This window comes from Pituophis catenifer, unplaced genomic scaffold, assembly GCF_029215685.1.
Source record: "Pituophis catenifer annectens isolate HBS135680 unplaced genomic scaffold, rPitCat1.0.hap2 SCAF_1, whole genome shotgun sequence".
Classification (NCBI taxonomy): Eukaryota; Metazoa; Chordata; class Lepidosauria; order Squamata; family Colubridae; genus Pituophis; species Pituophis catenifer.
In genome coordinates this window covers 129,321,295-129,327,294 of record NW_027256881.1, presented here as the reverse complement: position 1 = coordinate 129,327,294, position 6,000 = coordinate 129,321,295, and positions in this window count along the sequence as shown.

The following is a 6,000-nucleotide window of genomic DNA, read 5'->3' as shown; positions in this document are numbered from 1 at the left end:
CTTAGAATCCCCATTGCCAGGAAATCCCCATATTGTATCTGTCATTCACCTTTGTTAAATGCTGTCCCTTTAAGGGTTTATTGCCTTGTCTCCCAAGGTCATTCTTACATACCTGGCATCTGCCCTCTAGTTCCTGCCTCCTGCAAGCCATACTATTATCAGTGTTTCTTAACTTTGGCAACTTTAAGGCCATGCTGGGGAATTCTGGGAGTTGAAGTCCACACCTCTCAAAGCTGCCAAGTTTCAAAAAGTATTATTTCTGCTTATTTCTTATTCAGGACAATTGATCACTACACTGAAATAGTTTCCCAGACTTGATTTCCCCCAAGAAGGCCTGATTTAAATAGCCAAGACTTTGATTTTGAAGCACTGTTTCAGGCCCACTTTGCTCTTGTTAGAGAGACCAGAGGAACCTTAACTGATTAAATGAACCATTCAGACTTTCCCTGATGTAAAATCTGATAAGCTCAGTTGCCCCTGAAAATCACCTTTAATGATCCAGAACATTAAAGTTGTTATATGATGGTAGAGAAGTTCAATGACGAGGAAATAAAATAATCGGCCAAAACTACAACCATGGAATCTGAGACCCACCAAGAGAGGATTTTTTTCCCCTCAAACTCCAAATCTCTTGGAATGAAATCTGAAAAATGTTAATCTTGTATTTTCTTTCTTGATTAACAACCTGGACTAAATTCCAGTGCCCTCAAAAGTTGGTCTAAATCAAGGAAGTGATCTGCCACCAACCACATGGTGTAGGGAGGGAAGGATTCAAATCCATAGCTAGTTCTGATGTAACAGTTAAGATGAAGCCTATGGTGAGCTCTGGAAAATTAACATCTACTCCAGTGCTGGGTTTCAAAAATTTTTACTACCGGTTCTGTGGGTGTGGCTTGGTGGACGTGGCAGGGGAAGGATACTGTAAAATCTCCATTCCCACCCCACTCCAGGGGAAGGATACTGCAAAATCCCCATTTCCTCCCAATCAGCTGGGACTTGGGAGGCAGAGAATAGATGGGGGTGGGACCAGTCAGAATTTTTACTATCGGTTCTCCCAACTACTCAAAATTTCCACTACCGGTTCTCCAGAACTGGTCAGAACCTGCTGAAACCCATCTCTGATCTACTCTGTCTTTTTGCAGACAGCTGCACAAAAGAGTAGTTTTACAGAAGCTGCACCAGATTAATTGGACTGTCCCCTTTTCTCAATTATGGTAGCAATGGGGAGAACCATGCTATACAGTGTGTGCCCCTTTCTTCTGTGTGGTGATAGTAAGCTAGTAAGTGGGGAAACAATTATTTTTAATCAGCTTATGAGGAGGATTGCTTTTATTATGGGGCTTGCTAGTTTCAAGCTTCCACTTAATTAACACATTTCCCTGTTATTTTGATCTCTGTGAAGGCAAAACTGAGGATAAGAAAACCATTGCTGGTTTATAGTGCAATTCTAGCCTCATTATCCCTGCTATTATTGGCCCAGCAAATAATTCCCCAAGACTTTGGTGTCTGTCACTGGTGTATTCCTCCAACAAAGAGGTGCAAGATGTGGATTGGATCCATTTAGATAAGGTTTTTCAGCATCAATTGAACTGCCTGAACTGTTCTCTGTGCTTCCTCTCTTTGGACTGTGAAAAAAACAGGGCTAGAATGGATTATCTAGATGCCCCACTGGAGTGCAAATTCCAACATTGTTTGACTTGCCAAAGAGATGTGGTCATAAACAAACTCAGTTGGAATCCAATGTCATGCAAATACAGATTTTAACTTAGCATCTGGCATATTCCAGTATTCTAATAATCAACCCTTAGTAGAAAGGAACATCTTATCGCAAAGATCTTGGCTGCTACTTTCATCTGAGGCAACTCAGGAATCTCAGGAGGAAACAGAGGTTTTCTCACATGGCTGTGCTGAAGCAGCTGACACTGTGAACAACATGCAGTGAATTGCCCAATCTGTTTCTTTATGCCTAGCTCGTATATAACAAATGTGGCCTGTGCCTTTGACCTCTGATATGTCAGGTAGATAAACTGCACCATTTCCTCCCTGACATCTGAAGGGACTAATACCTTATACCCCTCATAACACTATCCCATACACAAATGAACTTTAATCAGCCGTTCTGGGCAGAACGCAGGTTTAACTAATTCACACAATCTATGTCATCCTGTAAAGTTTATGTTTTTAGGTTTTTAGGTTGTCACTAGTGCACTGCTGGAGATCTGGAGATCTTCCAGAAGATAGTTCTGTGACTATAGGATATAAACTATAAGCAGCCATTTCAATTGATGGTAAATTTCCTTTATCTAAAGATAATTTCATGGCTGCTCTGGTCAGTGTATTTGCTGCAAACATCTCATCTTCTTTTGTATAAACTACTTTAAATTCATAATTCTAAACTATGGCAACATTCTTTGGAAGCAAGCAGGAATCCGCTGCAAAGGCTTTGTACAAAAGAAACAATCGCCATCCTACTAAGCACATATTGATAAAAGTTGATCAAAGGTAAAAACAATAGATATAAGCAACTATTATTATTAGGCCTGAAACTAGGTCCCATTTTTGACATGTCCATTTTTATTTTTAACTGTAAAATGTGATCAAAGTAATATAAAACTGGCTAATTAATTTATCTAGTGTCTGTCAGTGTGGAATATATCAAACTGCATCCCTTTTGAGCAGATTTCTATGAGGTATGTCATCATCATTGTTAGCCATTCAGTTGTGTCCGACCCTCAGCCACTCTATGGATCAGCATTCTCCATGCCCCTCTGTCTCGCACTGCCTCCTTCAGATCTCCCATGGTCATCACAGTGTCATCTTTTATAGTGTCCAGCCAATGGGTGCTAGGACGGTCCCCTTCTGCTTCTTCCACTGTTAGTACTAATTCTCTGGATATGTACGGTGCCAAATACTGCACCGTCCTAAAATGCACTGAACACTTTGGGTATGGTATTTTCCTAATAGCTTGCTGTTAACTGTCATCTTGACTATCCCCATCTTTAGAGATGTGTTCTGTATACCTTACACCAGGGGTGCCAAACTGATGGCCCATGGACTGGATGTGTCTCGTGCAGACCACGCCCACCCCAGCTCTGCAAAGGGAAAAAAATTGTGATATGTCAATGTGATGGCAACGTGATGCAGCAAGTTTGACACCCGTGCCTTACACCATCTACCAAAACAGAATCTTATCAACTGTTAAGCTTGACTCCCTTTTCAATAGCTCTTTCCAACCCATCTCAAAATTAGCCAATGCGCTATCTTTGTAGTTTGATCATATTGCCAGTGATAGTGCAGACTGCTTGGATGTAACCACATATGTCCAGTTCTTTTGCTAAAATACCTTATCAGATGACTTTATACCAAAGGACAAATGGTCTAAGTAAAGCCCAATCCATGGGGACTTGACTGTCCACAACTCTGCAGATTTGTTGGCAAGCAGCACTTGCTAATGCCCAACTTTCTCATCTAAAATGGTAACAGAAAGAATCCTGGAAGGTGAGGAAGCTGAGTTAACTTACAAAATATGCATCTCACTCCCAAAGGCACCCTAAATTTGTATTTGAGACATGAAGTCTTCTTCTGCTCTGACTGAATCTATTAATCTGAATCTATCCAAGGCCAAATCACACTTTCAGCATTCTCTTTTTCAGAATGGCTGAGCATATATTGCAACACGGTTCTGTCCTTTATAAGCAATTCTGAAAGTTATCTAAATTTACACGCTTGAGAAAATCTTTTTAATTCTACAGCACACAAGTCAATATTTTTTTCAGCTCCTTGAGTAGTGGCAAAAAAAAAAAAATACTGTACGTGTCTCAAAAGTAATGTTCTTCCTTTTGACAAAATATACAGCCAACTTTTCTGTGATTGTGTGCAGTTTTTGCTTATCTGCCTCCTGTGTATACTGAAATGTCACAAATCTCCTGTGCCCTTTTGTCAACCAAATGCAAAAACAAGGTATGCTGAAGTTGTTCTTCTTTCCACTCACATCTGCTAGCAGTCAGATACAACAGAAATGCCTGAAACCATTTATGCTAATGTTCTGCCATATTTACTTTTGTTTCCAGGACTCCAGAAGTTGGAAGTGAAGCCATTTAGAGAGTTCATTCACTTCTGACATCACATAACATTTGCTGGCCTCCCATTGACCTGTGGATTTACCTGATGTCTGAGATCCACAGTGAAATCTTTTCCTATGATAAACAACTTCCTTTATTTATAGGAAGACAGCCAATCGTACACAGCAAACTAGCACACATAAAATAGTCTGATCTACAAAAACAAATATGGTCAATATAGTATATCAGTGGTGGGTTGCTCCCAGTTTGGTCCGGTTCTATAGAACCGGTAGTAAAACCGGCGGGAGGCTCCACCCACCCACCACAATGTTATCATGTGAGTTCTGTGCATGCGTGCGCACGCTCCCACTGCGAACCGGTAGTAAAGGTAAGTGGAACCCACCCCTGTAGTATATATAAACAAATCAGGCTTATTTACAACAGCAGTTTAAGTGGCCGCATCTGCTGACTTACAGCGCTCCTTAAAAACATAATGGCCTTTATTCCAGGGGTCCCCAATGCCCATTACCAGGCCATGACCTATTTGGAACCGGACAGTGCAAGCAGCAGGCCGGTGCGCATGCAGCTTCACTTATGCGAGTGGTGGGCTGGTTTCCTCTCCTCCCCCCAGCTGGGTTGCCAAGCCGCAAAGATTGGGGACCGCTGCTTTATGCCATAACCAGACATGAAGTCTCTCTGTGTTCAAAATGGCTTATTTGCTTAATTTGTATCCCACCTTTAATATTTTTAAAAATAACTCAAGGAAGCGAACATATCCAACACACCTTCCTCCTTCCTATTTTCCCCACAACAACAACTCTGTGAGGTGGGTTGGGCTGAGAGAGAGATTGGCTGGTATTCCCTATGTCTATTAAAAACTGCATCATTGGATATTCAAATATGAGTTGCAAAAAAGAAGCTCTCCAGAGAAGATGAAAGGCATAATATAAGCCTCACTCATACTGCCCAGTCTCACAGTTACTGTCATGGAACACTTTGATCTTTGTCAAGCATCAGACAAGCCATAGATGGCTTAGCAAATGCCACCATTAACAGAATTCCAGAAGACAAAAGTCCTTTTGGCCTTAGCCCTTGAAGGAAAATAGATTTAATGATTCACTGCAAATTCCCTGAAACTTAAGCTTTTGGCTCAAAGAATCCTTAGTTGGGACTTCAGTCAATTATATACCTGAGGAACATCTAGTAAAATGTAGCCAATTATTTAGCTGAGGGACATCCAGTAAAGTGCAGATATTCCTGCCTAAAAACTTAAGACTAAAGGAAATGTTAGAATCTCTACAAGAATGTAGTACTGCTTCAATCAATATTCCCACAACCAGTCTCTCTCTGATGACTATGTGAGATGATGTAACATCATGTCAACACTTCTCTGCTCCACTGGTTGCCCCAAATATTGGGGACACCCAACTTCTCAAATAGTAAGTATAGATAAATAAGGGCTTTCTCTCAAGTGTTCAAGATATACACAATGCCATTATCCTTGTTTTAAATTCACAGTCATGTTGTGTAGGAAGTTAGCATCCACCCCTCTCCTAGAAGAATGAAATATTCTAGGAAATATTAAAAAGGCAGAATATTATACCTCCCTGGATGAGAAAAGGAGAAACGTGCTCTTGGAAAGTAGCCCCCACCTTTGTTAATAGCCCCAGAAAGACTGGGCCACTTTATCTACAACACAAAACACCTTCACTCTCAGGACATAATAGGATTAGCCCTCTACCCATCTCACCACATGGCACCTGGGAGGGTTACATCACCCAGCGGGATTCAACCAAGCCTGGGACTCAAGACAACCTACAAATTGCCCCTGCATGGCCTCATGGGAGTCTGACAACCAATCAGAATACATTTCTTTCACAGGAACAGGAAGCTAGTTCAAAGCCCAAGAGAGGGTATAAAAATATCTCACTCTCCGCTC